The 18,179-nt window shown below is 40.8% G+C and overlaps 1 protein-coding gene across 1 annotated transcript in view; it reads left to right on the top strand.

Moving 5' to 3' along the window:
- Positions 1-18,179, top strand: part of ADGRL3 (adhesion G protein-coupled receptor L3) — a 2,126,115-nt gene that overhangs the window by 290,001 nt on the left and 1,817,935 nt on the right. The window lies entirely within an intron of this gene.

Genomic DNA, 18,179 nt, shown 5'->3' with positions numbered 1-18,179 from the left:
ACTTTGAATGACAATAGAAGAAGCAAGTATTTGGATTATAATAGCACATTGTGGATGTGGTATTAGTTGATTATTTCTTGCCTGGGTTACAGCCCCTTTGCCTCACCTCTGGCATTCCTGAGAGAGCACTGATTCACTGCCCATTGGAATTGTGTAAACTAAATATGTTTGATTCCTAGTAATCTGAATAGTTTTTAGACAGGACCTTTAGTCCCCATGGAGAATCCATTCTTAACTATACAGAATGTTTATTTCTTTTGTTTCTCTCTGGAAATATCATCAAATATTACCTTGGGCTGAATACTTCTCCAGACAGGGCATTGACCGCTATTAAATAGCCACCTATTGGCAATTATTTTTTCAATAGTATAGTCCAGATAGCATATGCAGTGATAAACATTTTTTGTTATTTTCAATGAAAATAATTGTGCTGCATTCCTGAGTTCTGCCTGTCCATAGCATTGTTTTGGCCCGTCAGTTTCCACCTGCTCTACTGTGGTCTGAGAGCAATTGGAATCATCTTCTAATGAGGCTGCACTGCCATGACTCTTCCTTAGTGATTACTTGAGAATTATTCCAATTTTTAACCCTGTCCTCTTGCCTGTTTAATGAAGCCAATGTAATGGTAGGCCTTCTCCAAGAGCCACCGATGGCAGCACCCTCCAGAACCCATATGTCTGGCCATTAGGTAGCACGGTTGTATAACAGAAAAACTCACTATCCTTCATATATATATATATATATCAGTCCTGAGGTAAAGTGGAAAAAGAATACTGAAACAAAAAATATTCCTTCAGTCCTCAAAGTTTAAAATACCTATATATTAGATAGGCGCCTTAATGATGACCACCATAATAGTCATCATCGATTTCATGCCAATGCATTTAATACTCAGCCTTATTTTTAATTATTGGTCATAATCCAAATTACTTTATTCAAATATCTTATTTTTTTAAAAATTTTTGCATCTAAAATCCATAACTCATCATTCATGACCCATATTGTTGTTCTTCAAAATTGTCACTTTTCTAATTTGAAAGCAAGCCACAAAAAGGAAGACTTATCTTAAATTCCTGCAGATATTTCAAAAATTGTTTTATTTATTTATTTATTTATTTATTTATTTATTTATTTATTCGTTCATTTATTTATTTATTTATTTATTTATTTATTTGTTTAGTTTTATATACCGTCATTCGGTAGAGCCATCATAATGGTTTACAGATTAATGGATGCAATAAGGTTCAACAACATGCCATGATGGAAAAACTGTTCTAAGTCCAATGCAGGTCTGTGTTTTGAACTATGATAGTTCTTCTTCAAGGGACAACTATCCTGTATACTTTTGATCTGAGGGGGTTTTTTTTAATACCTTTTTTTTTAAATGCCAGTGTTCAAGCACCCTATTGAACGGGACTATACGCAAGTCTCTTGAGCTCATGCCACTCAATCTAGGATTGATTATCTATTGTCCTGCCTGGCCCTGTTTTTTTCAGATCACTCAGGCAGTAATTGGCCTCCTGGAAATTTTGAATCATGCTCTCATTTGGGTTGACTTTCACTGGGGGGAGTTGAATAGGGAGGACAGAAGGTGGCGATTTCCTGCGCATCTGTATAGAGCAGTGGTTCTCAACCCTGTCCTGGGGACCCCTCCCAGCCAGTCGGGTTTTCAGGATATCCACAATGAATATGCATGAGAGAAAATTTTCATGTTATGGAGGCAGTGTATGCAAATTTTCTCTCATGCATATTCATTGTGGATATCCTGAAAACCCGACTGGCTGGGGGGGGTCCCCTGGACAGGGTTGAGAACCGCTGGTATAGAGATCCTGGGTTTAGGTCTTTTCTACAGAGCAAGTGGAAAGATTTCCATGAGAATAGTAAGGCACATGTGTCTAATGCTGCCCTTTATTGGGAGATGGCAAAGGTTGTCTTGAGGGGTAAGATCATAGCTTACTTGAGTTAGCATCGAAAAATGTTGGATAAACATCTGTTGTTAGAGAAACAGATGAGGCGGGATAAACTGTTTGCTGCTTCCTCTATACCAGCCGGTTGGTTGGCTTTGTTGTCTTCCCAGGTGGCTTTGAATTCTCTGATACATCAGAGGCGCAGAAGTCTGTTTTATTATAAATATCAATTGTTTAAATATGGAGATAAATCTGGTAAGCTGCTGTCCTCCTTGGTCAAGTGTAGGGAGGGTGTTCGTCATATAGCTGTCCTAGTGGTCAATTCTGAGGCTGAAATTCATATGGTATTTTAGGACTTTTTTCAGTCTTTGTATGCTGGTGGGCAAAGTGACCTGGAGACTAGGGGATGTTTTTTTTTTTTTTTTTGCAATCTTTCCCTGCCTAGATTAACACCCTCTCAACTCCCATGGAAGTACAGGTGCAGATTGACTAGGCCGCTTTATGTAAGGCACCGGGCCCTGATAGGTATGGGGGTGAATTTTACAAATTATTGAAGGAGTACATTGCTTCTCCCCCATAGACTATGTTTACTCGGTTGATAGCGATGAAACAGTTTCCCTTTCATACTAATAGGGCCCTGATTACGGTACTTCTGAAAAAAGGGAAGGATAGGTTACTGCCTGAATCCTATAGACCAATTTCTCTGCTTAACTTTGACCATAAATTATTAGCTAAAATATTTGTTGATCATCTTGCTGCCCCTTTACCTACCCTTATTGTGGAACATCAAGTGCGAGGGAGGCATGCGGCCCTTAATGTTCATAAAGTTATGATTTCTATTTCCCAGAGTTTATTTGCACATATTCCTTATTTATTCATCAGTTTTGATGCTGAGAAAGCATTTGATAGGGTGGATTGGGAATATCTGGTTTTTTGTTTTGGATAAGTTTGGGATCTCTGGGGTTTTTTTTGGATGTAGTAATTCTAATCCCAAGGCAACAGTGTGAGTTAATGGGTGTTTGATGGATGAGTTTGAGATTCAGAGAGGGACCCGTCAGGGGTGCCCCCTCTCGCCCTTGTAATTAATCTTGGCTCTAGAGCCTTTGTTGTGGGCGGTGCAAGTGGAAGATAGGATAAATGGGATCTTGATCAGGGATCAGGTTTTCAAGATTGTAGCTTTTGCTGATGACTTGTTCCATTTTTCCAGACCTTTGGGATCTTTAGAAGCACTGCTTGTTTCCTTTTCAGGTTTCAAACTTAATATGGCAAGTCAGAGGCTTTTGCTTCTGATCCTCAGGTGCAGTCTTTGTGGGGCAATGCATTTCCGTTGAAATGGGCTAATGGTTCTTTGGTTTATTTAGGGATTGTGCTTACTTTGAACTTATCTCACATTTATGATTTGAATGTTATACCCTTGTTGAAAGGTATGAAGGACAGGTTTTTACACTGGAACACTGCCGTTGTCGATATCTGGATGCATCAGCCTTTTCAAAATGATGGTATGGCTTCAATGGCTTTATGTTTTGCAAGTACTGCCTATCCTCTTAAAGAAGCAGGACATATGGTTGATTTCTGCGATGATCTCTAGATTCCTGTGGCAGGTTAAACGTGCTCATATTCTTTTTCAATGCTTGTTGGGTGGGTGGAGTGAAGGGGGCATGAGCATTCCTAATATTGAGCTGTACAATGTAGCTTGCGTCCTTCGCCATCTCCAGAATTGGTTATTTGATACCTCTTTCTATACACCTCGGACTTGGGAAGCAGGGTGAGTGGCTCCATTAGCCTTGCATTTTGTAATGCATGCAGAAACCTCTGCCCTACCGACTGCTTTGCAGACTCATTGGATTATTAGGACCCTTAGATGGGTTTGGAGGTTTCTTTGAACTGGATTTAGTCATAGCTCTCAAGAATCTTCTTTCTTACCTTACCTTTATATGGTAATGGAGATTTCTTACCTGGGATTTCTAGTAAATCTTTTGTAGAATGGAAGTGTAAGGTGGATGGGTCAAGTGGCACAGATAGTGCATATGGATGGGAGCATTCTTAGGATATAGAACTTCATTTTGGCATGTCGGTGGGACAGCGGTTTGCTTATCAACTAAAGCATTATTGGCGGTCCCTCTCGTGATAATCTCTGGGATGAATTTAAGGTGCAAGTTGAAGATTGTTTTTCAAATTGGTGAAAGACAGAAGATGAGTATATCTTATCATTATAAATCCCTTTTGACTCTTTGTGCTTTGCCTGCCTTTGAACCTCTGATAGATTAATGGAGGGCTGAGATTTCTTTGCGAGAGATGGAGAAGCAGATTCTCTCCACTTTTGGCAATTTTTCTACCTTGTTAAGGAATGCATACTTGAGGGAGCTGCAATATAAATTTTTAAGGTGCGCCTATTGTTGCTATTTGTCAATTAGAGAGTTTATCTTCCTCCTACCCAATTTTACAGAGTGGGATTGCTATCATCTGACGTATGTCCAAATGTGCCAATGATAGGGGAACCCTGGGACATTGTTTTTGGTCTTGCCCAGTTGGGCAAGTTTTTGGGGAGAAACTACAGAGGTACTTACAGCAGATTTTACAGTTTTTTTCTCTCCCTTTCTCCTGAAGAAGTGTTGTTTGATTGTATGGTGGTGTTGGGGAGCATTAGGAGAGCGGTCCCACTTACCAAGAGAGGTGTGTTCTTGGGCCATGGCTCGACCCCAGAGGAACTCAGAAGAGGAGCCGCGGTAGGCAAGGCATGCCCGAGCATGGGCTGGACAGGAGCGAGGCTGGATAGAAGACTGGAGATACTGACCCTCCTCCGGACCTGCACGCTTCGGAAGACCAACAACGCAATGATGGTCTTATGAACAGTCCTCCGACCGTTCCAAGCCCTTTTGGACCTGCCTCAGGGTACGGCAAGAAGCGGCAGGCCGGATGGAGGCCAGAGCAGCGAAGACTAGAACATGGAGATTCAGACGAGACACAGGAATGAGGTTCTTGGATGCACAGACGTAGACTCAGGAACGAGGTACTTGGCTGCACAGACGTAGATTTGGGTATACGGACAGTGGCGTGATCCCTCAGGGCGCCCTACTCAGCCAGTACTATTGGTCTGGTCATGGACCACCCTGTCCTACATCCGCGGGAGCGGGACCAGCGCAGGAAGGAACGAGGTACTTAGCTTTCAGAAGACTCAGGAGTGAGGTACAAGGCTTGCATCATGAAGCGCCCTACTCAGCCCGCCCGTGGGGCTGGTCACGGACCATGACATGGCTTGCCGCGGGATACCGAGCTTTCAGAAGACTCAGGAACAAGGTACTTGGCTTTCAGAAAACTCAGGAACAAGGTACTTGGCTTGCATCATGAAGCGCCCTACTCAGCCCACCCTTGGGGTTGGTCGCAGACAACGACATGGCTTGCCACGGGGTACCAAGCTTACAGAAGACTCAGGAACGAGGAACCAGGGGTTCAGGAGAGCAAGACAGAATCACGGACTTCAGGATCAGGCGAAGCAACATCGGGGCTGGGTCACTGTCATCAGAAACATCTAGACTGGAACACGGATACCTGGAACAGGAGACAGACCTTAGGGCTGGAACATGGACATCTGAACAGCAGGTGAATATCAGGACTGGAACATAGACAAAAGGACAAGACGAGGAGCTCCTACGAAGAACAGGAAACACAGGACCTTGAAGTAGTGCTGGAACAAGGACGACTCCTGGAGCGAAGGACAACAGGATCCCAAGAGTGACCAACTTCTTGCGAAGGCAAAGCTGGAATGGACGCTGAGCCCTTTTTGTAGGGTTGAAGAGGACAACACCCAGGGAGGGTCAGCAGAGGGCCACACCTGGCTGGCCCTTGAAGAACAAGCAAGAGGCGTGCGCTCGCGCCTTAGGAGAGCTGGAGAAGACTGAGCTGGAAGCTGGTGTCATCCTCAGCCACGTGGAAGGCCCAAGGAGCACAAGGTAGGTAGCGGATGCAGCCCTGCCCTGAAGCTGGAGAGGAGGCAGGCTGCAGGAGTGGCTCCCAGCTGCGAAGACAGAAGCAGGAAGCAGAAGAAGGGCTGGCCTGCAGGATGAGCAGGGAGCTGTAGAAGGCTGCAGGCCACCGGCAGGGACGGCTTCCCTGTCGGGCGAGGACCCGAGCGCAGCAGGCACTGGCAGGGACGGCCTCCCTGCTGGCTGAAGACCCCGTGAGTGAAGCAGGACGTCGGGGGAGAGCCGAAGCGGCAGCGGAGGTCCCAGCCATGAGGAGAGAGTTCACGGCGGTCCTGACCTTGCTGCGTAGGACCCGAGGCAGCCGGGGAAGAGCCCGGCGACGGCGGCATGCCCGCCGCAAGGAAGTCAGCGTCTGTGGCCGACTGGCCGCGTGGAGGTAAGAGCCTGCCCATGTTCCTCGCAACAGGAGGTTAAACTGGGGGTGGAAAAAGGGATCGCCTTTCCTTTGTAAGGCATGGTTACTGGTGGAAAAAAGCTTGTACTTTCTGTGTGGTGCACTTCAGAGACCCCGGATTACTCTGCATGGAGGAGTAGTTTACATGTGATAATACAAATGTAAAATGTAAACACTATTAGATCTTTCAAGGATAAATTGAGATTTGTGTCGGTATAGGACAAATATATTCAATCTTTGTCCATGAAGGCTAGGAGTCTGGAGCTTAATTATCCCTGAAGGGTGTGGGTTGGATAGGGATATATATATATATATAATCTAGGGGGTCTCCTATGTTGTCCAGAATGCTCCACTGCTATTTATAGCTTTATCTGTTGGGGGGAGATATAGGATAAATGCAAGCTATAATTTTCTTCTTTGTTTGTTTTTGTCCTGGTGCATATAGGTGTCACATTTGCATCTGATTTGTATTTGTTGTGGCCTGCTTACTATAAAAACTGTTTCAAACTAAATTATCATGAACATGTAAATAAGCCTCTCATAATAAAATCCAGCCTTTTTTCAATAAATTACATACCAGTTAATACAATAAAGTGCAAGCCTTGTTTAATAAGTATCCAGCAATATACTTTAAGGCATTCTGGAAGCTAGTGTTAACTAAATCTAAACACCTTGTTCAGCAAACTGGGTGGGCCATTTCGATCTTTTTTCTGCTATAATTTATTATGTTACTAATTTAGCATCACTATCCAGCAAATGGATACCATTGGATCAAAACAATTCCTTATTAGTCTTATTACTGCCTTACATCTATTCATGGTAAATAGGCTGATCACTGCAAGCTTGCAGTCAGGAGCCAGTCTGGTGATTTACTTTCCTGCTATGTCAAAAAGGTTGATTCTTCAATTTCAACCTTGGAATGATATCATACCAGCACCAGTGTTGCTGGTATGATATCAATCCAGCTGCCTTACATTGTTAGGCTGATTTGTGACTATCCTATGGTGCCAATATTAATAAAGCTCCCTATTCCCCAAAATGTCCACTCTTTCTGGCACCATAATCTCATCTGTGCACCCCCGCCCAAGTATAATCCCAATTCAGCCCTACATAGACTCTGATCTCAAGTCTGGTACTTCTCTCACTGAATCCAGATCCTGGAGGTCTCCCTCCAATCTTTATTGGCTCCTAAGTCCCTACCTCTCTGCTTCCTCCCCGTTCTTTTCTCCTGCTGACTTCAACACAAGCTTCAAATTACCTGCACAATTTGATAGTCAGCAATGGAGCCAGCAGAAGACAAGAAAAGATTATGTCTGCTGTGAAGGGGGGCTCAGGGAAGTAGTAGAGTTTGGGGGAAGCCTGGAGTGGGGGAGAGGAATCAGACAGATTTTGGATTGGGATCATGGGAAGGGGAACATCAGACATGTGATTGATGGTTTAGTAACCGGAATTGGGGGATGAAGGATAGGCAGCTCCTGTTGGGGGCCTGGAGATGGGCTGAAGTTGATGACTGAGCTGAGAGTGGTTCCCACCATGCTTACGGGTACATTCTTTTGGACCAGTTAGCATGGAGGCAAAGGTACTAAGGTAATGATTTCATGAGCACATCTGAATGCTACATATCATTATTGATATTTCAGAATTTAACGAGTATGTTAAGAAATATGTGCTGTTAGCATATGTATTATTTCTTAGTGTTTTTTAGTGCATAGGGCCTCAAGCAAATTTATTAGACATGTCTCTGTATGCTAATAAATCTCATGAATATTCATAATAGATTTCCTGAAAACCAGATCTGTTGATTGCACTTGAGGATTTTGATACACTATTCATATATCAGTAAAACCTTTTACAGACCTGTTATTTTTTATTTTATTTTTTTAGAATAAAATTGTATGCATTTTATTGTGACCATCAAATTGGCTGATGTTGAAATTATTTTTATATGCGTAAGCGAAAATATGTAATGTAAAAAAACAGTTAATCCTATGAGTTCATCCAGTTCTCATCATAAAAGATTTTTTGCATTTGACATTTTGCTGAGCATATAAATATTAGAATATCATTGTGCACCACCAGTTACTTCTAAGCAGTCATTGCTGTCTTCCATACAGCTTAAATCATATCTTTCCCTTCACTGAGTTCATGATTCTACTCGTAAAGAATCTATTTGATTGGATTTTTAATAGAACAGAAATAAGATTGTCTTTAGTATGTTTGACAAGACAGAACTAAAGCATTACAGAAGCAATTGCTGACCTCTGTTGATGCCTTGTAAGTGACCCCTAGTTTTATGGGGCAAATAGATATTTTGATTTATTTTTAGATTTTATATTTATTGGTGCATTATTTATTTCTTTGTTTAAAGTACCTGCGTGTAATCCATTTTGAAGTGCCTGAAAGGTAGACTATAAATCAAAAAATGAATAAATAAATATGACCTCCATATTGGTGACTTGGACTCAATCAACTAATCTAATTGTTTTTCTAGGCTCATAAATCCTTTTCATGCAGAGATTAAATGACAGACTTGAAAGTGTGACTCTGGTCTACATCTGCAGAGCAGTGCTTAATGGCTACTACATGAAAGCAAACACTTCACATTTTGTAAATAAAATGACCAACTACGTGCATCAGTACCACATGAAGTAAAAAATTAAAAAGTTGTAATGAACTTAAGTGCTTTAAATAAAAATCTGCTGTTTCTTGCTCACAATAGGTTACAGACAAAATCAGAAAAGGAGCACAAGACTTTAAACAAAAAGGGGTAGATGATTTTAAGAGTCTAATTTATACATGAATGTTAGTTTAATAATATGCATATAAATGTTAGCATACTTATGTGGTACAAATGCCTTCTATCTTCTGTAATACCATTCCCAAATTTTTGAAATGCACTGCTTCTATTTCTGATCTGACACAGCCAGTGTTTTGGCAATTATTGCCGCCTTCAGAGGTAACAATTTTCTCGTAAAAAAATTGAGGGCTTGATTTTAAAAAGCATTTACTCACTTAAAACTGGATTTTACTCGAGTAAATGCACTTTACTCATGTAAGTGGGCTTTTGAAAATTGCTACAATATATGCCATTGAATTGTCCATAGGATTTGCTCACGTAAGTGCACTTTACTCAAGTAAATGGCTTTTGAAAATTGCTACAATAGCAGTTACATTTACACGTGTAAATCCTTATGAAAATTACCCCCTGAATGAATAAATATTTTAAAGTCAAATTAAATCAACTTAACAAATCCTTGTAACCAAACTACTTACAAGCCCAAGTACCTCAAATTAGGACAATGGTCTCGTATATAAAAATGGGAGCATGCTAGCTAAGGCACTTAGAATTCGTTAGCTATTTAAATTGTCATTGATGAATTTGCCAACCAATCAAAGGACCACCTTCAATTAAATCAAACCACTTCCTTGCAAATTACATCATACACCCCTTTTGTTAATCACTACAAAGTCACTCCCATATGAATAGTTGCACAACCTCCTTCTGTCACCTAATGTCTGTTGCGTCCGTCTGTCTCAGACTGCTTCGACCCTTGTTCCTCACCTTTTTCTCTGCTCTCCCTGCTAGCCTTGGGAAGATGGCTAATGCCGCGTCTGCAAGCCGCATCATCCGGCGTCCCCGGAACGGCTATGACAAAGCCTCACGCCATGTTTCTCCTAAGGGCCTTCTAGGGTGCGCGCACGCCACCCACGTCTTTATCTTTATCCATGTCAGGGCGGGAACCTCGAGGGCATCCCCCTCGAGTGATGTCACACCATCCGGGTATTTAGCCTACGCTTGTTTGCTAGCTCGTTGAGTTAGCAAGGACAAGGATTGGAATGGTTTGGACTCGTCTGGTCTAAGCTACTCTGCCGCTTCCTTGCTGCTGCTGGAAACTCTCTCTGCCCTTTGGGGTATTCTCTAACCTGGGTACCCGCTCCTTGGGAGCCCTCTGCTTTCTTTCAAGTGCCTTACTGGGATCAGGTACTCGCTCCTCGAAGGCCTGCTCTCACTGCCTTGGTGCCTGTAACCATCTACTTCTGCCTGGTGGAATCGTCAACCTTACAGCTACCATCTAGTGAGTAATCTAATTCTCAGTCTGATTCATCTACAGCTCTGCTGTGCTGGGAAAGCTACTCATCTTAGTGAGACAGGTTCCCTCTGCCGAGGGTCCCTGGACTGCTACCTCTGGATCACCTCACTACTGCCACATCTGGTGGTACACATCAAGCTGTGCAATAAAAGACATAACTCTGTGTTTGTGCATCCTGAGTCTAGCCCAGTACTGTGGCTCCCCACGGGGCTCCTCCCTGTGGGCGTGGTCATCTGCCACAGTACCCAAGAATCCACTCAAACTGTCAAACAAAACACGCCTCCGCCTCTAATAAAAAAAAAAAAGTCAATTAATATCAGACATACAAAGCATAAAGGTTTTCAAATAAAACATACCAGTTGACGTCTTTATTTAAGCCATGTGGCTGGACTGTGTCTAGCTTGTAATCCACCTTTGTTCATGTCTTAAAAAGACAGAATCACAATCTTCTCCCTGGGAACTAGTTTAGGGTTTTTCTAAAACAGAACATTTTAGATCTTCAAACATATGGGGGACTTGCAGGCAATATGCTATTAAAGGAACTGCTAGACTTTGCTGATAAAGTGCACTGCATTCTTCAGTCATGCATATTACTAAAGTTTTGCGAACATAAATTAAATTACAGGAATACCATATTAAATATACAGTCTCACTGGTGTCACGAGAGAGTCGAGCTTTTAATCTAGCTGTTTAAAAGGGTAACGTATCATCTTCAAAAGCTTGAGGACACACTGAACAGTGTCCACACGCATGATGGCCAACGATATTTCCTGTTACATCCTCAACAGGTACCTTATCACTAAATTGTGCATGTACCACTGAATCCTGTATATTATTATGCCCTCTGCGTACTGCAAAGATATTCAACTAGTGGAAACCACCAGTGTAGTTGTAAAACTGCCCAATGTTTGTGAATGCTCCACCAGACTCAATAGATCTTAGGAAAGTAAGGGTTCGAATCCCACTGTCGCTCCTTGTGACCTTGGGTAAGTGACATTTTCCTCCGTTGCCCTCAGGTACAAAATTAGGGGATCATTATAAAAGCTTTTCTCCCCATTTTGTGGCTATGGTAAGCCCTCTGGGGATAGGGAAATACCTTCAGTACCTGAATGTAATTCGCTTTGATATACGCTTTGAAGTACCAAAAAGCAGAATATTAAAAAAATCTGAATAAAACCCCTTCACCAGGGGAGATTTTGAGGGATGAGATTGAGAAACTAAAAAGCAAAGCACAATCTTGCAGTCCTGTTTAATAACGGACAGAGGATAACACCTTTCAATAAACCTTACTTGCATCTCACCTGATGTGTGTGTGGTTTGCCTTATTTCACCTCTGATCTATTGGTCTGCTGTACTGGACTTTTGGAAAGGTAGGGAGGAATTTAAACTCATTACTTGGCAATTTCAAATTGGTCATTTGGGTGGTATCTAAGTGTCTTTTTCCATGACACTTGTAGGCTCTCTTAATTGATAGTGATTTGGGAAAATTAATACAAAATAGTATGGAAATTTGGAGAGAGGGCAGTTTCACTTGGAGCTTTTGGGTAGTCAGATCTTTCCTGGGCTTTATTCCTGTCAGAGAAGTCGACTTTGGCCTTTGTTTTCTTTTCTAAAAAGTGGTACAACTTGACATCTTCGTAAGGGAAACAAAGGATTGTTAATTTTACGCACATGCTTTTACAGTGGCAACTTTTCTGAAGAACAGACACTGACAGATACACACAAGCAGTTTATTAGTTTCTCTTGTTTTTCATATTATGTAACAATTTGTAGTAAATGTCCTGATATGTATGTATCATGTAATCTGCATTGGTAAGCAAGGAAATGCGAAATAGGAGCAAAATAAATATATATATATATTGTAATTTATAGCAAAAGAAAGTAAAAAAAAAAGTGGCTATCCTAATATTTGTATTTATATTAATTTGATTTATAGTTCACTTTTCAGTCACTTCAAAGTGGTTTAATTCAGGTACTGTAGGTATTTCTTTATCCCCAGAGGGTTTACTATCTGTGTATGTATATATGTACCGTGGCTTACAAAACTATTTTACCCCCCAAAAGTCAGATTTTTGTGGATTACAAATGACCCTTACACAGATTGTTCCAGACAGTATGTTTACTGCAAACTAGTATGCTCTTTAAGTAAATTTTTAAAGTTATTATTCATTATTTCTCTGCATTTTTTGTAAAATAAAATAAACTGAAAAATGCTGCTTGCATAAGTATTCAACCCCTGTCTTCAGTGAGAAAGGGCACTATTTTTAAGCACATATTTTTTTAATGTGCGTGGCAAAAGCAGGCACCTTCGTGGGATGGAGTAAGGGGACGGCATGCAAATAAAATCCATGCAACACAAATATCCATGCAGAAATGTGCACTACAACAGGCGCTGAGGGCCCTATGCAACAAACCATGCAGAAACCCACATCAATGTGGTGACCCATGATGGATTCTCTGTTGAAAGCTTTCCCCTTTCATTAGACAGTAGTAAGTTAGTGGTCTGGGATTGTGGCTGAAGATGGGTAGAGCAATGTCTGAACCCCTTCATGATCCTTTACCGACCACGTGGGAGCTATAATGGCAGATGCTGGTGACCGGGGGAAATGCAGCAGAGATTTGAAAGGGGCTACAAAAGCATTCATCATTTCTGAAATGTACCTGTTTCCTCTCTAACCTGTCTTCTGGCTTCTGCTGCTTAATTTGTGGCCCTCCAAACAGACACTCACACTTAACTCTTGCCCTAATACAGTCGCTGAAAAACCCTCTTTAAAAAATCCTGCACAAACGCCAATGCAGCTCTCTGCATTGCCCATGAATAGTTAATTGCCTCCTTTGTATGGAATAGCATGGACTCACGGTAAACCAACTGCGGCTTTTTGGATGTTTTGTGCATGCATTTTTTCCACCCTAACTGTGTTGTTGTTGAATACGTGTAAGAGCACGAGAACGCGTGCGGTACCGAGCGCAAAATCCCGCGGCAAATCTACCACTGCTTAATACATTGCCAGGTCTTCCCTTTAAGGAGTGACAGCATGTTATATAGCCCTTTGGAAACCTTTACAGTTCTCTGCTGTTTTGAAAGTTAACACCTGTCTTTGAATTTGATTCATGACCATTCTGCAGTGCATTTGTGTAGCAAGAGACCTAAGCTTATAGCTATGGCACAAACACATTGAGATGATATACAAGTGCCTATTTTCTAGGTTTTTAAAGTGTTTGCCTGATTCTGTCAATCTAAAACAGGAGCTTTAAAAGACAAGTTAGTTTAGCATAAACATGCCAAGTAATTTCTCATAGGAGCATTATGGTCTCTAGCAACTGTCTGATTTAGAGTTATAGATTTATAATAAAGCAAATATTTATGCTTTTATGAGGATGAGGGGCAGCAGCAGTAGTTTTCTAGTGTTTGGAAGGGATTTATATTCCTAACTTTACCACCCACACTATTGTTTTGCTACGGTTGGATGGTATAATATCCCACTCTGCTTTAATTCTAAGCTTTCAAATACATACACACAAGGAATACGGATTTAACAGTCTTCATGAATAAAATCCTTTATATAAGCATCCCCCACGTGAACTTCACAACCACCTTACAATAAATGCTGTCGTTTGTTTTTAGAACTTTAAGTACTATGGTAAATTTGAAATTTAATGATATAATAAAGCATTTTTGACCTATCAGATATGATTGGTACCATTAGAAAGAAATGTAAAATTGAAGCTGTTACATTTTGCTGGCATTGCCTCCATGGATTTCATTCCATTTCAAATGTCTGAGATCAAAGACTTAGAGGAAATGTTGCTTCTGCATGTCACTGTGACCTCCAAATATAAAGACAGATTTTCTACTACGAACGGGACATAGAACCAACATGAACTTGAATGGCCCTGGTCACAGTAGGGTCACTTCTTAAGCCCTTTGGCTCCTAACTTGACTGCAGATTGCTGTGAGCCACTTCCTGCTCCATGAACCCATTACCCAGTGAAAGGAACGGGGCACTGCAGACAATCCTGGTGGCAAATTCTCTTGCTGCCAAGTGAAAGCAAATCCAGGGAAGGAGAGGGAGTTGGGGGACCTGGTGACTCTTCACCTGTTATGTTGGTACTAATCCTTGATCATCTTTTCATGTGGCTGTGCAAACCACTTGACATGCCAACCACAGTTGGCTGAGTGAATAAAAGTGGGAATAATAATTGTAGCTTGGGGGGGAGGGGGGGAGGTTGGCCATGTTAGGAGCACACAGCCTGTAAAATAGGCAAAACATTATATGCAAATAGTATAGGGTGTTGCTGGCCATTCATGGCTGTAATGACCTTGCTGGGAACTTTCTCCCAGCTGAAATGTGTTACATGGGTGAGCTTAGGCCATCATTGCTCTTGAATGAATGGGATGGGGTATGGCCTCATTGAAAACAGTCTGTAACATAAATTGCCTTATAGGACATAGGGTGTATGCATGTTGTGTGGGAGGATGCTTGCCTGTTTGGAAAGGGGGATTATCTTGTGTGGCTAACCCCTTACAATACAACATTAAGGGGTCAATATTTAAAGGCATTTCTCCCATTCTGTGTCTATGAGAAAATGCTTGATGAATCAGGGCCTTAAACAGAAATATCCAGCTAATTTAGATGGGATATTCAGTAGCATAACTATGCTGCTGAATATCCCTGTAGAAATACTTTTAGGCAGATAAGTCTTATCCTTCTAAGTTTAAACTTGCTATTGAGTAAGTCTAACTTAGGGGGTTATTTTCTGAAGGTTTATCGCATGCGTTAGGGCTTTATCGCTCGTGATAAGGCCCTAACGCATGCGATAAACCCCTATTGCACGTGAAAAAGGCCTTTTCGCGTGTGATAGGATGTAAATGACTGGGAGGGGAGGCGTCGGGGCGGCAGGGGGAGGAGTCAGCCACGGCACCGCTGCCGGTGATAATGTGAGGAACATTCTCACCAGCAGTAGCGCAGTGAATAGCCCCGCCTTTTACAGTGGAGCTATTTGTATTAAGGCTGCAGCTGGCCGCACCGCCATGGTGTGAACAGCTGCAACCTTTCGCAGGTCTGCCTCCTTTTTCATGGGATTCATCATTCCGCCCTTAGCTGGATAACTTATCTGTCTAAGGCTAAATATTGCTTCTTAACTGTATAATTTATCCGGCTAAGTAATGCTGTCCCGATTCGCCCATTGCTCACCCACAGCTTATCTGGCTAACCAGATTGCCAGGTAAGTCAATTATCTGGTATTCTAGCAGCCACTGAATAACCTTATATTCAGTGGCCACTAGATAGCCAGATAAGTAGGATTTGCCTGGTTATCTAATGTCTGAATATCAGCTTCCCATAAGTTTTAAAGAATAAGGCATAGTAAAGCTAATTGGTGTCCATGTAGCCCAGTTTAGGGATGGGCTTACCTGTAGGAAGATTAGTCATATTCAGTTTGTACATTATTGCAATTTTTGTAAGCGTATTTTGTTGGTTTATATGCTTCAGCAATGCTTTTCCAAAATTAAACACCAATCATATGTGTAAAACTTTTTAAGTATAAATCTCAACTTTATATTGTAAATTAACTTTTTTATTTTTTAATATTTTTCACAAGCAACATTTTTTATGGAAAAAGTTGTTGGTTTCATATCCGGGATTACTTTGTGGGATTGATCACCTGGGTAGTAACAAAGTAAACCCGGATATGAAACCAACAACCTTTTCCATAAAAAATATTGTTTAAGAAAAATATTTAAAATAAAGTAATTTTAGAATATAAAGTTAAGATTTATACCTTTTTTTTTATATGTGATTGGTGAATAGATAGGAAGGTGTGATTTATTTTTTTTTGGTATTTGCTATAGGGGTCACATTTTACGGTTGATTTTTTGGTGTTTACAAAATTATACTTTTCTCTGGAAAGCAAGTGTGTGTAAGATTCATTTGGGGAAGGGGAAGGAAAGTAAAAACAGACTGGAGGTCAACTGCGAGCCTGGAAAAGTTGGAGTGATTTTCTGCTACATCATAAAAATGAGTCTTTTATGTAGGAATCTGACTTGAAATACAGTTTAAAAGGACATTTGAATAATTAGTAGTATTATTTAATATATCTAGCTCATAGAAGATGCTTGCAGCTCTGTACATGACCTTAAAATAGACATTCCTGCCTCCTTGCAGTTTAGAACCCAGTCAAAATGGAGCGAGAAGACACACAACAAAAGTCTTTGACTTAAAGCAGTGGGACCATAGATAGGAAGAGCTAAACCAGATGGGGTACAGGTGAGGATTATTTGAGAAAGGGACAACCTTGAGTGAAACTGCATGGAATGAGGCCTTTTAAGAGACTAAAATAAAAGCAGTCTGTAGGGTAGGTGACTTTGGGTTAAGTATGTAATTGTTTACATTATGCACCTAAGCTACAAACCAGAAAAGCTTTCTAAATATATTATATCTTACAGCTACCATATATTGATCAAAGAGTTGTTGTATCTCTCTGTATATTGTATTCATTTGGGCTCTTGACATTAGATTGCCTTAAGAAGATTTGCCACCATCTCTCCTAAAAGTAAGAATAATGAGTTGATCTGGACATCACTGTCACAGGACAATTATTGAACTGAAGCATGGAATATTGATTTCATGTTCTTTCTTTTACCAGTTATTGTCTTTTTAGCAATCAAGAGGTTTTTTGTTTTGTTTTTTTTACAAATCTAAGGTGCTTTATGCATACGTATATCAGTGCCAGGCAGTTTCAGCATCAAATGTTGAAATGAAGCTTTTAATAAGAAGTAGTTGTCAACGTAATGTATGGTAAGCACTAAGTTTTGGAGGGTTTAAAAGAAAAACAACCTAAATAGCTTTCAAATTATGAAGTTGAAGTGAAATGGAGCATGCCAGGGGGGGGAGGGGGGATTAAAATCCCCTTCCTCCTCAACTACATTTCCATTTGCAAACTTAAAACATCCTTCCTTGAATCTGCATTGTAAAGAAGTCTGCCAATCATAATTTTTATAATTCAAATTAAATTTGAATTGCACGGTTCCGTGATTCACTTAGTCAGTTCTATCTCCCTTCCTGCTCTGGCAAATATATTTACAATTAACTTGATAAAAGAGAAGATTTTTCTAGACTTGCTGATCAGCTAGATTTGAGAATCCAGATTTTTCACAATGCTAGGGTTGCATTCTTCACCTGTGGTACTATTGACATGAACCTCCCAAATGTGAGAGCTTAAAAAAAGTGTTTCAATGTCCTGCTCAAAGGAACAAGGATGTGTAAACTGGTCATCAGATATTTGAAAATTAATTCAAGAAGCAAGCAGAGAAACTAATAGACAGAAAGATAAAAATATCAAACATAAAAAGGAAATAAAACCTTTTAAATGAAAAAAAAAAGTTTAAATATTTAATTATACTTTCTGCTTTCTAAATTTTAGAAGGTCAGATAAACAATTTGTAGGTATTGCACTTATGTCTAGATTTCAAGACCTATGCTCCCTTTATCAGATCAGTGCGCAATGAGCTAGCTCTAGTGTCCTCTGATTTATGTTCTATAAACCCAGAGGTAGAATAACTAAGAAAAATAGTAAGAGCTAGTCACTACTACCAGAGGATGAGTCATTGAAAGAAATGCTTCCTGTGTCTCTAGTTGTGACTTTCTGATAACCACCTAGTCTGAAGCAAAAAGTAGTAAGGCACAAGCTGCAAGCAAACTTAAAGTTTGCTGCAAAATGTGCCAGCGCCTACCACAGGCCCCTACTGTTAACTCAGGAAAAAAATTCAGGCATGGATGTTAAAAGGAACGCATGGCCGTCCATG

Source organism: Rhinatrema bivittatum, chromosome 1 (genome assembly GCF_901001135.1).
Source record: "Rhinatrema bivittatum chromosome 1, aRhiBiv1.1, whole genome shotgun sequence".
Taxonomy (NCBI): Eukaryota; Metazoa; Chordata; class Amphibia; order Gymnophiona; family Rhinatrematidae; genus Rhinatrema; species Rhinatrema bivittatum.
The sequence above is the reverse complement of the archived record's forward strand: the minus strand, read 5'-3'. Positions and strand labels throughout refer to the sequence as shown.